Source organism: Aegilops tauschii, chromosome 3 (genome assembly GCF_002575655.3).
Source record: "Aegilops tauschii subsp. strangulata cultivar AL8/78 chromosome 3, Aet v6.0, whole genome shotgun sequence".
In the NCBI taxonomy this organism is placed as follows: Eukaryota; Viridiplantae; Streptophyta; class Magnoliopsida; order Poales; family Poaceae; genus Aegilops; species Aegilops tauschii.
The window spans coordinates 55,916,540-55,933,257 of NC_053037.3; positions in this window are offsets into that span (position 1 = coordinate 55,916,540).

Here is a 16,718-nt window from a genome sequence, read left to right on the forward strand (position 1 = left end):
ATGCGCGCAGGGGTCTGGGCCCATCGCCCTATGCACACCTGCACGTTGCGTACGCGGCCGGAAGCAGACCTAGCCTAGTGGCGTTCCAGTCCAATCCGGCGCGCGCCACTCAGTCGCTGACGTCAAGAAGGCTTCGGCTGATACCACGACGCCGGGATACCCATAACTACTCCCGCGTAGATGGCTAGTGCGTATAGACCAAATGGCCAGACTCAGATCAAATACCAAGATCTCGTTAAGCGTGTTAAGTATCCGCGAACGCCGACCAGGGCCAGGCCCACCGCTCACCTAGGCGGTCTCCACCTGCCCTGTCGCTCCGCCACAAAGATCCACTTGCGGGTACTCCTACGAGCCGACCCGACTTTAGTCATCACATGTGTCATGTATATAGTATATAAGTATATACCCGTGATCACCACCCCGGTGACCACGGCCCGATAGTATAGCACAGCAGACGGACAAGAATGTAGGGCCACTGATGGAAAACTAGCATCCTATACTAAGCATGTAGGATTGCAGGTAAAGGTATCAACAGTAGTAGCAAGGATAGGCTATGCATCCGGATAGGATATCGAAAAGCAGTAACATGCTACACTACTCTAATGCAAGCAGTATAGAGAAGAGTAGGCGATATCTGGTGATCAAGGGGGGGGGCTTGCCTGGTTGCTCTGGCAAGTAGGAGGGGTCGTCGACTCCGTAGTCAAACTGGGCAGCAGCAGTGTCGGTCTCGTAGTCTACCGGAGAGAAGAGCGGGAGGAAACAGTAAATACAATGCAAACATAAGCATGACGATGCGTGACATGACAATGAGCGGTGCTAGGTGTGTCCTAACGCGACAGTAGGTGTTACCGGTGAAGGGGGGGAACATCCGGGAGGTATTCCCGATGTTTCGCGTTTTCGGACAGTCGGACCGGAGGGGGAAAGTTGCTAGTTCGATAGGTTAGGGAGGTGTGGTGGACGAACGGACTGCGTATTCGGATTCGTCTCGTCGTTCTGAGCAACTTTCATATAGAAAACATTTTCATCCGAGTTACGGTTTAAAAGATATGGATTTTCAAAGTTTATTTGAATTTCTGGAATTATTTATATTAAGAAAAATGAATTATGACATCAGCATGAGGCAATGCTGACGTCAGCAAGTCAACAGGTCGGCTGACCAGTCAAACCAGACAGGTGGGTCCAGTGGGACCCACATGTCAGCCTCTGTTAGTCTAATACTTAATTAAACTAATCTAACAGTATAATTAGAGGGGTGGGCCCCACATGTCAGTGAGTGTTTAGTTAAACTAATTATTTTTATTTATAAAACATTTTCTTTTTCTTTATTTTTTTTAATTTCTGCGGCGGGGCCCGCATTTCAGTGACTGGGCCTGCCCAGTCAGCAGTTGACTGGGTCAACCCAGTCAACTGGGGCCCGTGGGGGCCACTGGCAGTGACCCAGGGGTGGCCCCAGGTGTGCCACGTCGGCGGCCGGCGCCGGAGCAACGCCGGCGACCAAAACGCACGGCGGCGCGCGCGGGAGGGGCGCGGGTTTCACCCACATTGGGTTTGCGGGGGCGGGGCTGGGCGCGTTCGACGCGGCTCGACGTCGCGCGTCCAACGGCGGTGGTCGGAGGGGCTGGAACGGCCGGAGACGACCGCTACGAGCTCGCCGGCGGCAAGGTGCTACGGGTGCCCGACGGAAGCTACGCTAGAGCGCGCGAACGGCCGAACTAACTACCTAGGCGGGTGCGGCACGTGCGGTCGGGCTAGCGGGCCTACGCCCGTGACCATTTGGTCACCGGAGACACGCCGGCGGCGAGCTCCGCGGCGTGGCCTTCGGGCGCGCGTGGGAAAGCAGCTACGGAGCGCGAGCGAGCTAACGGAGAGGGGGAGGAGAAGGAGAGGCGCACTGCGAGGCTGTAGGGAGTGGCAGTGAGCTCGGGGAGGGCGCGGGGTAGCCGGAATCGGCGACGAACGACGGCGGCCGTAGGTTGAAGACGAGCTCGGGGAGGCCGGTGCAGTGGCGCTTGGCTCGTTCCCGATGGCGTAGTCGGCGTAGTCGACGGCGGGGAGTCGTTCGGGCACGTCGACGGGGCGATCGGGGCACGGTAGCCGCGGGAGCTACGGTGAACGGCGGCGAGCACGCGCGGGCAGAGGGGATCGAAGGGGAGAGGGAGGGGGATCTGGCGGGGGAGAAGGTGCAGAGGCCGAGGGAGAGCGGGGGCGAGTGGGAGAGAGGCCCGAGGAGGCGGGGGAGCTGGCGCCCTTGTCCTCCCCGTCGCCGGCGAGGGGGTGCGGCGGGGACGGCCACTGTTCCGCCCCCGGTCGGGGGAACAGGGAAGGGGCGAGGGGGAGAGTGGGCTGGGCCAGGGTCGGGGGTCGCGGCCCAGTTTGGGCCGGGGGTCAGTGGGGGGGGGGGGAAGGCCTAGTTTGGGCCACGGGTCTAGTGAGGGGGGAAGGGCCTTTTCCCTTTTTTTCCTTTTCTCTGTCTGTGTTCTGTTTTCTGTTTTCTTTTTATTTGTTTATTTTCTTTTCTGTTTTAATTCATTTAAAAGTATTTAGGTATTTTATAAAAATGTGTTCTCTCCACCATAATTACCAGTGTATTATTTGGCACCCACTGAACATTTTAGTTTAAATTTTTGAAAACTTTTATTTTCCACTTCAATTATATTTGAAGTTTGAACTAGGAGTTTGAAAGGAAGGTGATTCAAATGTGATCAAGCCCTGCTTAGCAACATGATTAGCTTAATCACAGGGGGTTACTGTAGCATGATTCTCAGGGTGTTACAAATCTCCTCCACTACAAGAAATCTCGTCCCGAGATTTAGGAGGTAGAAGGAAACAGTGCGGGGTATTCTTCGCGCAGACGATCCTCTCGTTCCCAAGTGGCCTCATCTTCAGAATGGTGCGACCACTGGACTTTGAGAAACTTGATCGCTTTCTGACGTGTGCGGCGCTCAGCTTGGTCGAGAATGCGGACCGGATGCTCCTTATAGGAGAGGTCTTGCTGCAATTCGAGCACTTCATGATCCACAGCTCGGATTGGATCCTTGAAGCAATGGGGGAGCTGTGACACATGGAACACATCGTGAACCTGAGAAAAGTTCGGCGGTAGCTCCAGTTGGTATGCCACTTTTCCACGCCTTTCGAGGATAGTGAATGGGCCAATATAGCGAGGAGCTAGTTTGCCCTTGATCCCGAAGCGGTGAGCACCCTTCATAGGTGTGACTCGAAGATAAGCCTTTTCGCCAGGTTGATAGACCATGTCTTTATGATGACGGTCATACTGACTCTTCTGACGTGACTGAGCAGTCTTGAGATTCTCGCGAATAATGCGGACTTGTTCTTCGGCATCTTGGATAATATCCGGACCGAAGAGTGGACGTTCCCCAGTTTCTGACCAGTTCAGAGGGGTTCGGCACTTTCGTCCATATAACACTTCGAAGGGGGCCATCTTCAGACTAGCTTGATAGCTATTATTATAAGAGAACTCAGCATACGGGAGAGATTCCTCCCATTTCTTGCCGAAGGAAATAACACAAGCTCGAAGCATGTCTTCGAGAACTTGATTGACGCGTTCAACTTGTCCTTGCGATTGAGGATGAAACGCAGTACTGAATGACAAATGAGTTCCCAGTGCTTCTTGGAAACTTGCCCAGAATCTTGAAGTGAATAAGCTACCACGGTCTGAACTGATAACCAGTGGAATACCGTGGAGTGAAACAATCCTGGACATATAGAGTGTTGCCAACTGGCTAGCAGTGATCGTTTCTTTGACTGCCAGAAAATGTGCAACTTTGGAAAGCCGGTCAATGACGACAAGAATAGCATCATTACCTTTCTGTGATTTGGGAAATCCAGTGACGAAGTCCATCTCAACATGGTCCCATTTCCATTCAGGGATAGAGATAGGTTGCAGAGTTCCAGCAGGCCTTTGATGTTCTGCTTTGATACGACGGCAAACGTCACACTCAGCAACATAACGAGCAATGTCTTGCTTCATATTAGACCACCAGAATCTCTGTCGGATGTCTTGATACATCTTTGTACTACCAGGATGGATACATAGAGGCGTATCATGAGCTTCTTTCATAACTTCCTGTGTCATATCCAAGTTTATCTCTGCACATGGCACCACTAGGCGGCCCTTGAAGTATAGGGTGCCATCTTCAGCAATGGTGAAGAATGAGGGCTTTCCTTCTGCGAGGTAGCGCTTAATCTTGTGGGCTTCAGAGTCATACTTTAGCCTTTTGATGCTATCCACGAGATCTGGTTTAGCAACTAGGGTATTGAGGGAACCCTGGGTAACAACGTGGAGGTTCACCTTGCCAAACTCCTTAGGAGGGGGAGTGAGTGCACCCGAAGGAACAATATGGAGGTTCAGCTTCCTAAATTCTTCAACAAGCGAGGGCTGAACTTTATGAACCTGGAGATGGTTGCAGTAAGACTTGCGGCTCAAGGCATCAGCCATTACATTAGCCTTGCCTGGCGTATAGGAAATACCCAAGTCAAAGTCTGCAACAAGCTCCATCCATCTTTGCTGACGGAGGTTCAGATCTGGTTGAGTAAACAGATACTTCAGACTTTGGTGGTCAGTGAAGATCTCGCAACGATTACCGAGAAGGTAATGTCGCCACTGCTTCAGCGCATGAATGACAGCAGCAAGTTCGAGGTCGTGAACTGGGTAGTTCTCTTCGTGAGGGCGCAATTGCCGAGAGGCATAAGCAATCACTTTGCGGTCTTGCATTAGGACACAGCCTAATCCTTGACGGGAAGCGTCGCAGTAGATGACGAAGTCCTTCTTAGTATCAGGTGGAGCTAGAACTGGAGCAGAGGTCAACTTGTCTTTGAGTGCTTGGAAACTTTCCTGACATTTGTCTGTCCATTGGAACTTGACACCCTTATGCAACAGGTTAGTCAGAGGCCTGGCGATTTTAGAGAAGTTCTCGACGAATCGACGGCAGTAGCTGGCGAGACCGAGAAAACTTCTGACTTGCTTAACGTTCTTGGGAGGAGTCCAATCAAGAATAGCCTGAACTCGCTCGGGGTTGACGGCAATACCATCCTTAGAGATGACATGCCCAAGATAGGTTACTTCCGGTAGCCAGAATTCACATTTGGAGAACTTGGCATATAGTTGATGTTCTCGTAGCTTTTCCAGCACAAGTCGAAGATGTTCAGCATGTTCTTCTTCGTTCTTGGAGAATACCAGGATATCATCCAGATAAACCACAACGAACTTGTCTAGGTAATCCATGAATATATAGTTCATCAGACGAGAGAAGGTGGCTGGAGCATTGGTTAAACCGAAAGACATGACGGTGTATTCGTATGAACCATAGCGAGTCACGAAGGCGGTTTTTGGGATATCCTCTTTGCGAACACGGATCTGGTGGTAGCCCAACCTCAAGTCGAGCTTAGAGAACACTGACGAACCCGCCAGTTGATCATACAGATCATTGATCCGAGGAAGAGGGTATTTATTCTGAATGGTAGCTTGGTTTATAGGACGGTAGTCTTGAACCAATCGGTTAGTCCCATCCTTCTTCTTGACAAAGAGAGAAGGTGCTCCCCAAGGAGAGCAACTTGGGCGAATGAATCCTTTGCGAAGAGATTTGTCGATTTCCTCCTTAAGCTCAAGGAGTTCATGTGGCGGCATTTTGTAGGGTCGCTTGGCTATAGGAGTGGTGCCTGGTTTCAAGTCGATGATGAATTCGACAGCTCTAGCAGGGGGAATCCCTGGCAGTTCTTCAGGGAAGACGTCGAGGAATTCACGCACGACAGGAATGTTTTCAATGCCCTCGAGTGGTGCAGCGTTCAATGCATTCAATGCATAGAGCCTTGCCTCGGCATTTTGCACCAGATGAGCTTGGTAAGCAACTATTTCATCTAAAGGGTGTAGCAGATGGACGGTCTTAGTGGCGCAAACTATAGAAGCAGTATGCGCTTTCAACCAATCCATACCCAAAATGAGGTCGATGTTAGACGTCTTCAGGATAATGGGAGAGGCATAGAATTCCAGCCCTTCGATTTCCACGGGGACATCGATGCCAACCAAGGAGGTTTGACACTGTCCCACGGGGGTTTTGACCAATACAGAGGTGTTCATCTCCTCACATTTAACATCATGCTTGTATGCAAAATCTTCTGACATGAATGAATGCGATGCACCTGTATAAAATAAAACGGATGCTGGTACTGAATTTACGAGGAGTGTACCCATCACAGTAGCAGGCTGGTCTTGAGCTTCGTTGAGATCAACGTGGTTGGCATGAGCACGACCATAAGACTTAGCATTGTTGTTGCGGGGCTGATTGTTACCACGGCCAGTTGCTGGAAGGGCCAGTTGATTCTGGTTCTGGTTGCATTCTTTAGCACGGTGTCCTGGTTGTCCACACCTGAAGCACAAGCCATTATTCGGAGTGGGAACAGGAGCTTGGGATGGTGGAGCTGGAAGTCTTGACTGCCTGGACGGTGGTGTAGGCAGACGAGGGGCAGCATAGGTCTGCCTTGGGGCAGATGCATTTGGACGGTACATGCTGTTCGGGATCCATATCTTACGCTTCTGTGAGGGCGAGCCCGAAGATGAGCCCGTGTCACGGTTGCGCCTGTGAGAGCTCTGGTATTCCTGCAGACCAGTTTCGACATTGATGGCCTTGTTCACCAAGGTGGCGAAATCAGCAAAGTCATGCACTAGAAGTGCGAGCTTGATGTCAGCTTGAAGGCCATCACGGAACTTCTCCTGTCTGCGTGTATCAGTGGCAATGTCTTCTTCAGCATAGCGGGACAAGTCCAGAAACTCCCGCTGATAAGCTTCGACAGATTTGTTGCCTTGGGTGAGGTTGCGGAACTCACGCTTCTTCCGGTCCATGACTCCTTGAGGAATGAAGCGGGCACGGAAAGCTGCTTGGAAGTCTGGCCATGTGATGATTGTTCCAGCTGGCAGAGTACGCATGTGGCTGTCCCACCATTGAGCTGCGGGTCCCTTCAGAAAGAAGGAAGCAAAGTTGACATAGCTGGCAGGGGCTACATCAGCAGACTCCAACTCATAGGTGATGTCACGAAGCCAGTCATCAGCATCCAGAGGCTGAGTTGAGCTGCGGTAGATGGTTGGGTTGAGGCGTATGAAATCTTGAAGAGTCACTTGAGCTGGCTGCTGGTTCATATTGGGGCGAGGAAACTGAGCCATCATATTTTCCATGAATTGGCGGTTCAGTTCAAACTGTTGGATCATACCAGCCATGTACTCAGGTGGTGGTGGGGCATCGCCACCACGACCACGACCACCTGGTCTAACCATCCTGCTAATATATAACAGGGGTAGTTCAGCACTGAGAAATATTTGCAAAGACAAGAATCATTCAAGATGAAACATGCATAACGAAAGGAGCACGATAGCTACTACATAGTAGTCGGCATAGCTTACAAAAGGGGTCATGCATAGAGTTCAGTACATAGAGTTCAGTACATGGACTAAAACATCATAGGCGGCACACAGGCTCGCGTCGACTGCAACTAATACTACAAGCAAGCCTACATCAGTCCCAAGAGGTACTGTGGAGGTAATCGTAGCCCGACAGCTGGTAGTGAGGCAACGGATAGCCCTCCACGTCAGCAGACTGGGGGCCGCGGATACTCAGGGGTAGAGCCCGACGCTCAGGTGGCAGAGAAGGGCCAAGTACGGGAGAGTAGCCTCCCACCTCTGGCCAACCAACACCGTGGGGCATCACGGTCCTGCCTGGGTAGATCGCAGTACGCGGTACCTGTCCAGACCGGACAAAGGGGTGCAGCAGCGTCAGAGCACGGTAAAGGTGCTGACGGGTGGTGTACATCTCGTGGCGAAGAGCTCGGTTAGCTCGATCCAGCCCATCAACATGCAGAACCAGGTGCTGATGGTAGAAGGGCTCTCGGGTGACAGTGGAGTAGGCAGTAGTATAGTATCCCTCCGCACCAACATCAGAGGCGATAGCAATGTGCCTGAAAGGGGAGGTGTCCAACTCCCGATACTCTCCACGAAGACGTGTCAGAGCAGCATAGGCAGCATCGTGGACAGCCATATCGATGGTCACACCAACACCATGTGCGGTGTGCAGCACAGTAGTGGAGTCGTACTCCCGAGAGTAGAGGTGGACGATGGCACGGTACTGCTCCTGGTTAAAGTCCTGGTACTCCTCGTAGACGGTGTACTCAGGGTGCCAGCGATAACCCAGATAGGTCATCATCTCAGCTAGCACCGCAGGTGATCCCGAGGCACCAATGGCCATCGTGTGGCGAACGACCTGCCTCGTGGGTTCCATCTGAAAGCAAAGACGTTTCAAAGGAGTCAATTGACAGTGTGTGAATTGTCCAAAATACTATTCTAAGAAACAACTATGGCTTATCCATCTTTGGGGTGAACGCGGTCACGGGATCCTAGTGTTAGAGTTAGTAAATTCGTTTTAACCCGAGTAGAAGAGAGTTCAGAGTCCCAGAGTAAAGGTCGAGGAGTAAAAGATCCTAGTACCACCCAATGGCGACGTGGGCCCGTAAGACACACAACCATGTTAGTAAAATGTTTTGTAATGTCTAGACTCGACTTCGGCCAAGGTGTGTGGAAAGGGGGATTCCTACAGGCAGTCGGCTCTGATACCAACTTGTGACGCCCCCGATTTGACCGTACACTAATCATGCACGCAAACGTGTACGATCAAGGTCAGGGACTCACGGGAAGATATCACAACACAACTCTAAAACATAAATAAGTCATACAAGCATTATAATACAAGCCAGGGGCCTCGAGGGCTCGAATACAATTGCTCGATCATAGACGAGTCAGCGGAAGCAACAATATCTGAGTACAGACATAAGTTAAACAAGTTGCCTTAAGAAGGCTAGCACAAACAGGGATATAGATCGAACGAGGCGTAGGCCTCCTGCCTGGGACCTCCTAACTACTCCTGGTCGTCGTCAGCGGCCTGCACGTAGTAGTAGGCACCTCCAGTGTCGTAGGTGTCGTCGTCGATGGTGGCGTCTGGCTCCTGGGCTCCAACATCTGGTTGTGACAACCAGATAGAAAGGAAAGGGGGAAAAGAGGGAGAGAAGCAACCGTGAGTACTCATCCAAAGTACTCGCAAGCAAGGAGCTACACTACATATGCATGGGTATATGTGTAAAGGGGCATATCAGTGGACTGAACTGCAGAATGCCAGAATAAGAGGGGGATAGCTAGTCCTGTCGAAGACTACGCTTCTGGTCATCTCCATCTTGCAGCAGGTAGAAGAGAGTAGATTGAAGTCCTCCAAGTAGCATCGCATAGCATAATCCTACCCGGCAATCCCCTCCTCGTCGCCCTGTTAGAGAGCGATCACCGGGTTGTATCTGGCACTTGGAAGGGTGTATTTTATTCAGTATCCAGTTCTAGTTGTCATAAGCTCAAGGTACAACTCCGGGTCGTCCTTTTACCAAGGGACACGGCTATTCGAATAGATAAACTTCCCTGCAGGGGTGCACCACATAACCCAACACGCTCGATCCCATTTGGCCGGACACACTTTTCTGGGTCATGCCCGGCCTCGTAAGATCAACGCGTCGCAGCCCCACCTAAGCACAACAGAGAGGTCAGCACGCCGGTCTAACCCTATGCGCGCAGGGGTCTGGGCCCATCGCCCTATGCACAACTGCACGTTGCGTACGCGGCCGGAAGCAGACCTAGCCTAGTGGCGTTCTAGTCCAATCCGGCGCGCGCCACTCAGTCGCTGACGTCAAGAAGGCTTCGGCTGATACCACGACGCCGGGATACCCATAACTACTCCCGCGTAGATGGCTAGTGCGTATAGACCAAATGGCCAGACTCAGATCAAATACCAAGATCTCGTTAAGCGTGTTAAGTATCCGCGAACGCCGACCAGGGCCAGGCCCACCGCTCACCTAGGCGGTCTCCACCTGCCCTGTCGCTCCGCCACAAAGATCCACTTGCGGGTACTCCTACGAGCCGACCCGACTTTAGTCATCACATGTGTCATGTATATAGTATATAAGTATATACCCGTGATCACCGCCCCGGTGACCACGGCCCGATAGTATAGCACAGCAGACGGACAAGAATGTAGGGCCACTGATGGAAAACTAGCATCCTATACTAAGCATGTAGGATTGCAGGTAAAGGTATCAACAGTAGTAGCAAGGATAGGCTATGCATCCGGATAGGATATCGAAAAGCAGTAACATGCTACACTACTCTAATGCAAGCAGTATAGAGAAGAGTAGGCGATATCTGGTGATCAAGGGGGGGGGGCTTGCCTGGTTGCTCTGGCAAGTAGGAGGGGTCGTCGACTCCGTAGTCGAACTGGGCAGCAGCAGTGTCGGTCTCGTAGTCTACCGGAGAGAAGAGGGGGAGGAAACAGTAAATACAATGCAAACATAAGCATGACGATGCGTGACATGACAATGAGCGGTGCTAGGTGTGTCCTAACGCGACAGTAGGTGTTACCGGTGAAGGGGGGGAACATCCGGGAGGTATTCCCGATGTTTCGCGTTTTCGGACAGTCGGACCGGAGGGGGAAAGTTGCTAGTTCGATAGGTTAGGGAGGTGTGGTGGACGAACGGACTGCGTATTCGGATTCGTCTCGTCGTTCTGATCAACTTTCATATAGAAAACATTTTCATCCGAGTTACGGTTTAAAAGATATGGATTTTCAAAGTTTATTTGAATTTCTGGAATAATTTATATTAAGAAAAATGAATTATGACGTCAGCATGAGGCAATGCTGACGTCAGCAAGTCAACAGGTCGGCTGACCAGTCAAACCAGACAGGTGGGTCCAGTGGGACCCACATGTCAGCCTCTGTTAGTCTAATACTTAATTAAACTAATCTAACAGTATAATTAGAGGGGTGGGCCCCACATGTCAGTGAGTGTTTAGTTAAACTAATTATTTTTATTTATAAAACATTTTCTTTTTCTTTATTTTTTTTAATTTCTGCGGCGGGGCCCGCATGTTAGTGACTGGGCCTGCCCAGTCAGCAGTTGCCTGGGTCAACACAGTCAACTGGGGCCCGTGGGGGCCACTGGCAGTGACCCAGGGGTGGCCCCAGGTGTGCCACGTCGGCGGCCAGCGCCGGAGCAACGCCGGCGACCAAAACGCACGGCGGCGCGCGCGGGAGGTGCGCGGGTTTCACCCACAGTGGGTTTGCGGGGGCGGGGCTGGGCGCGTTCGACGCGGCTCGACGTCGCGCGTCCAACGGCGGTGGTCGGAGGGGCTGGAATGGCCGGAGACGACCGCTACGAGCTCGCCGGCGGCGAGGTGCTACGGGTGCCCGACGGAAGCTACGCTAGAGCGCGCGAACGGCCGAACTAACTACCTAGGCGGGTGCGGCACGGTGCGGTCGGGCTAGCGGGGCTACGCCCATGACCATTTGGTCACCGGAGACACGCCGGCGGCGAGCTCCGCGGCGTGGCGTTCGGGCGCGCGTGGGAAAGCAGCTACGGAGCGCGAGCGAGCTAACGGAGAGGGGGAGGAGAAGGAGAGGCTCACTGCGAGGCTGTAGGGAGTGGCAGTGAGCTCGGGGAGGGCGCGGGGTAGCCGGAATCGGCGACGAACGACGGCGGCCGTAGGTTGAAGACGAGCTCGGGGAGGCCGGTGCAGTGGCGCTTGGCTCGTTCCCGATGGTGTAGTCGGCGTAGTCGATGGCGGGGAGTCGTTCGGGCACGTCGACGGGGCGATCGGGGCACGGTGGCCGCGGGAGCTACGGTGAACGGCGGCGAGCACGCGCGGGCAGAGGGGATCGAAGGGGAGAGGGAGGGGGATCTGGCGAGGGAGAAGGTGCAGAGGCCGAGGGAGAGCGGGGGCGAGTGGGAGAGAGGCCCGTGGAGGCGGGGGAGCTGGCGCCCTTATCCTCCCCGTCGCCGGCGAGGGGGTGCGGCGGGGACGGCCACTGTTCCGCCCCCGGTCGGGGGAACAGGGAAGGGGCGAGGGGGAGAGTGGGCTGGGCCAGGGTCGGGGGTCGCGGCCCAGTTTGGGCCGGGGGTCAGTGGGGGGGGGGGGAAGGCCTAGTTTGGGCCACGAGTCCAGTGAGGGGGGAAGGGCCTTTTCCCTTTTTTTCCTTTTCTCTGTCTGTGTTCTGTTTTCTGTTTTCTTTTTATTTGTTTATTTTCTTTTCTGTTTTAATTCATTTAAAAGTATTTAGGTATTTTATAAAAATGTGTTTTCTCCACCATAATTACCAGTGTATTATTTGGCACCCACTGAACATTTTAGTTTAAATTTTTGAAAACTTTTATTTTCCACTTCAATTATATTTGAAGTTTGAACTAGGAGTTTGAAAGGAAGGTGATTCAAATGTGATCAAGCCCTGCTTAGCAACATGATTAGCTTAATCACAGGGGGTTACTGTAGCATGATTCTCAGGGTGTTACAAATTGCCCGGACCACAACCGACTAGCTACACTACAGAGATCTCATCAGGAATGATGTATGAGGTACCACCCTCGGCACTCGATGGTAACTCTGCAGAGTCGAGCAACAAAAGGGGCGTGATGTGATGTGAGGTGTCGGGGCCTGGTCTTCGATCCCGTTGATCGGGTCTTCTGATAATCCAGCGGGGCAGCCGGGACAAAGTGGGGGCTCTCTGATGGGTCTCTAACCAACCTATACTAAGAAGTTTAGGATAAGCAGGTAGGTAACAACAGCAGGTTACAATAAACAGGCTATGCAGCAGAATAGGAGCAAACAATAACAGTAACAAAATATAATGCAATCATGAGAGAATGGAATGGGCGATATCAGGATGGTCAAAGGGGGGCTTTCCTGGTTGCTCTGGCAAGGAGGGGTCATCATCGACGTAGTCGATCACAGGGGCAGCATCGGTCTCGGGGTCGACCGATGAGAAGAGGGGGAAGAAATAGTAAATATAAAGCAAACATAGCATCACAAAGCATAACATGGCAATATGTTGTGCCGGGTGTGACCTAGCGTAAGGCAACACGTTATACGTGAAGGGGGAACTCAACCGGGAATGTTTTTCCGGTTCCGGACCTGTGTCAAACAGATGACCGGAGGTGAATTTTCCATGATCAGATAGGTAGAGGCATCTAACAGGTATGTGGGTGCGTATCCGAGTTTGTCTCGTCGTTCTGAGCAACTTTCATGTATAAAGTTTTTTGATCCGAGCTACGGTTTATTTTCTATGAATTTTCAAAGATTTTAACATTTCTGGAATTACTTAAATTAACAGAAAAGGAAAAAATGACGTCAGCATGACGTATGTGTGATGTCAGCAGTCAACAGTACGGTTGACTAGTCAAAAAGACCAGTGGGTCCCACATGTCATACTCAGAGGGACTAAGAGTAGTTTAATTAATTAGATAGAGTTAATTAGCAGTAGGGCCCCACAAGTCAGTGACTGTTTAGGTTAACTAATTAATTTTATTTACTAAAACGTGTAATTAGCTTAATTAACAAAGGAGGCCCACATGTTAGTGGCACTGGGCTGCCCAGTCAGCACGTTGACTGGGTCAACCCAGTCAATAGGGCCTGCGAGGCCCACTGGCAGTGACCCAGGGGTGGCCCCACGTGTGCCACGTCGGCGGTGGCCAGCGGCTTAACGCCGGCGACGTCGATACGCGGCGGCGCGGCTCTGCCCTCGTCGGAAAACGCGTACATGGCTCGGGGAGGAGCGGGGCTAGGCTCTTACGAACGAGCCCTCAGCGCCGCGTCCAGTGTTGGCCGTAGCATCGCCGGACTTGGTCGGAATCGGCGCCGACGTCGAGACCAGCAGCGGAGTGGCTTCAGCCGACGATGGAAACGGCAACGCGACGCGCTACTGAGCAAAAGGGGAGGCTGGGGAGGATCTACGTGATGCGGCGAGTCCAACGGGCTTGAGCCCATGACCAAATTGTCACCGGAGCCTCGCCGGCGGCGAGCTCCGCGGCAATGCGTTCGGGTGCTCATCGGGGACCGCACTAGGAGGCACGGGAGGACACATGTGCGTGCGCATTGGGATCTTAGGAAGCTCAGGAGCGCGGTGTGTGTCGCGGGTGCAAGCGGGGCTAGCGGTGGCTGTGACGGCAACATGAACGGCGGCAGGGAGCTCGCGGTTGAGCGGCAAGGCGAACCTCAGGCAACAAAACGAAAGGGGAAAGGAGGGAAGCAGACGGCTGCTCACAGCTGTGACGGGGAGCTGCTCGGGGAGGTGTGGGATGCAGTGACGGCGACGGAGTCAACGTCGAACTCCGGCGGATGCAGAGGAGGAAGTTGCTCCGATCCTTCCGCGGTGGTGGCTCCCGGGTCATGCTGGTGGTCGGGGTTTCAGTAGTCGACGTCGTCGGTGCGGCTAGACACGGTGACACGTCGAGGAGGGGCCGGTGGCTACGCGGGCGAACGAGCGGAGGAGACGGCAGTGACGGCCATGGCGGAGAGAAGCAGCAGCGCGTGGGGGAAGGGGATCTGAGTGGGGAGGCGGAGAGGGCGAGCAGGGGAGTGGGTGGAGTGGGGAAGGGATCGAGGGGCGCGTGTGGCGGCTGGCCTTATCCCCTCGGAACGCTGCCGGCGACGAGGTTGGGCGGAGCCGTGCCCCTGTTCTGACCCCGGTCGGGGGAACAGGGGAAGGAACGACCCGTGGTGGTCGGTGGGCTGGGCCGCCCAGGCGGCTGGACCCAGGGGGTAGGGGGTTCTCTCTCTCTCTCTTTCCCTTTTTTGTGTTTTGTTTTTCTATTAAAACTTCTTTGCTTTCTTTTATTATCAATAAGCAAAACAGTTATATAATTTATAAAACTTACACCTAAAATATTAGTATAACTTAGGCTACTGCCACATTAAGTTTAACATTATAATAAAATTAGTTTAGCATTTTTAACTAAAAAGTGCATTTAATTTAATTGCTTTAGCCACTGTTTTAAATAGTTAAGGGCACTTAGACATTTTGCCAAAAATGTTGGTTCACCACTAATACTATCGAAAGAATATTGCCACATGATGAATATTTTAGATTTCATGTCTGACAAATATGAATTTTTGACTTTAGATTGGATTTGAATTTGAATAGTGATTTCGATCAAGGGAAGATTAGCAACAGTAACATGATGACATGACACCATTAACAGGGGATTACTGTAGCATGACACTGGGGGTGTTACACAAATCCCATAATAGCTTGTGGCTGTACAGGTAAGCTTCTAGTCATGAAAAATTGATGAATCCCTTTGAGCCTGGGTGGCAGTCCATAGGGTGATCATACGGGTACTCCGGGATCCCCTGGGCAAGTCCACTGGTTTCTCGAGGGTGCCCGGGAAAGTCAACTGGTTTCTCCAGGGTGCCCCTTACCAATCCACCCAGATGTGTGTTAATGCTGCCACCTTAAAAATTTACCCTTAATTATTATATCACTCGCAACTTCCATGATCTCACATACCAATCCCCGTCTACAAGCATAACAAAATTTTCCTGCAACAATGGCGACAAAGGAGTAAAGTCTCAGACCTACCTCAATTCACTACTGGGAAAAAGTTATAATATGGCAAACTAACATATTCATGCAATCCTACATCAAAGTACTAAATGCATATTGAAAACATAGATATTAAAGGGCATGATCAAGATGTAACTTGCCTTGTACTGTTGATGAAGCTTCTTCGCACTCGAAAACGTTATAGCTCTACTCGTTGCACTCTGGTCAATCTGTCATAGGCAAACAATAACACACATAAACACTCAAGCAAGGATAAAAAAGAAAACGAAGAAAAGACTTAGAAAAAACTCCGAAAACATCAAATAACACTTTTTGTACAGAACGTACTTTTAAATTTAACAAAATTGTGGGTTCCTGGCATTAATAGAAAGTACTTGTGATAAGCTTCGATTTGCAAAAAGAATCGCCTAAAATGGAATTACAAAACTCAAGATATCATCAAAACTAGTTCAAATTTGAATATGATCTAATTCAAATTTATAATTCGAAAATATTTTTTATTAGGTTCATGTGACAGAGGGGATTTTTTTGAATCAGTAGAAAAAAGAATCACTGGATTTGGAGTTGTAGATTTAAAGATATAAAAAAGACAAATTGGAACAAATCTGAAAAAGAAAGTAAAAAACAGAATTACGAAAAATTAGGGTTCAGCCACTAGGACACATGGCGCGATCTGGTTGGGTGGGTTGGTGCTTGCCGCGAAACATGGAGAGGGCGGCCGAAACCTAGGGTTTTCGGAAATGAGGGTTATATATATATATAAAAAGAACAGACTGCAGTTTTTTGATAAACCGGCGGCTCGGCTTGACCGAACCGTGCTAAACCAAACTAAACCAAAGAAACCTAATAAAACCGATCTATATTTTTTTTGACAGAACACATAGATTGATCTGTTCCCTGTTAGATCGAGAGATTGAAGAAAGAAGGCTCACCGGGGAGAGGTGGTCTGGTCGCCGGAGTTGGTCGGGCAGCGTCGCGTGGCTCGGGTGCCGTAGTTCCTGCGCTCTGGCTGGAGAATCCAGGGGGAGATGGGTCAGCGAGGTGCACACAAGAGATACAGAGAGAAATGAAGAAAATAGGGGTCCTGGGCTTCACCGGAGCCGACAGACGGAATCGTGAACGGACGGCGGCGACGAAGCTCGGGTCCGGCGAGGGGGAGAGGGCTTTTGGGTCTGTGGGAGTGCAGGCTTGGTTGTGCTCCTGGGGCTTGATTTATAGTGGCCGAGGGAGCCGGTACGGGGAGATCAAGGGAGCTCAAAGTGGACATTAATGGCTGTTTGTGCATGAATG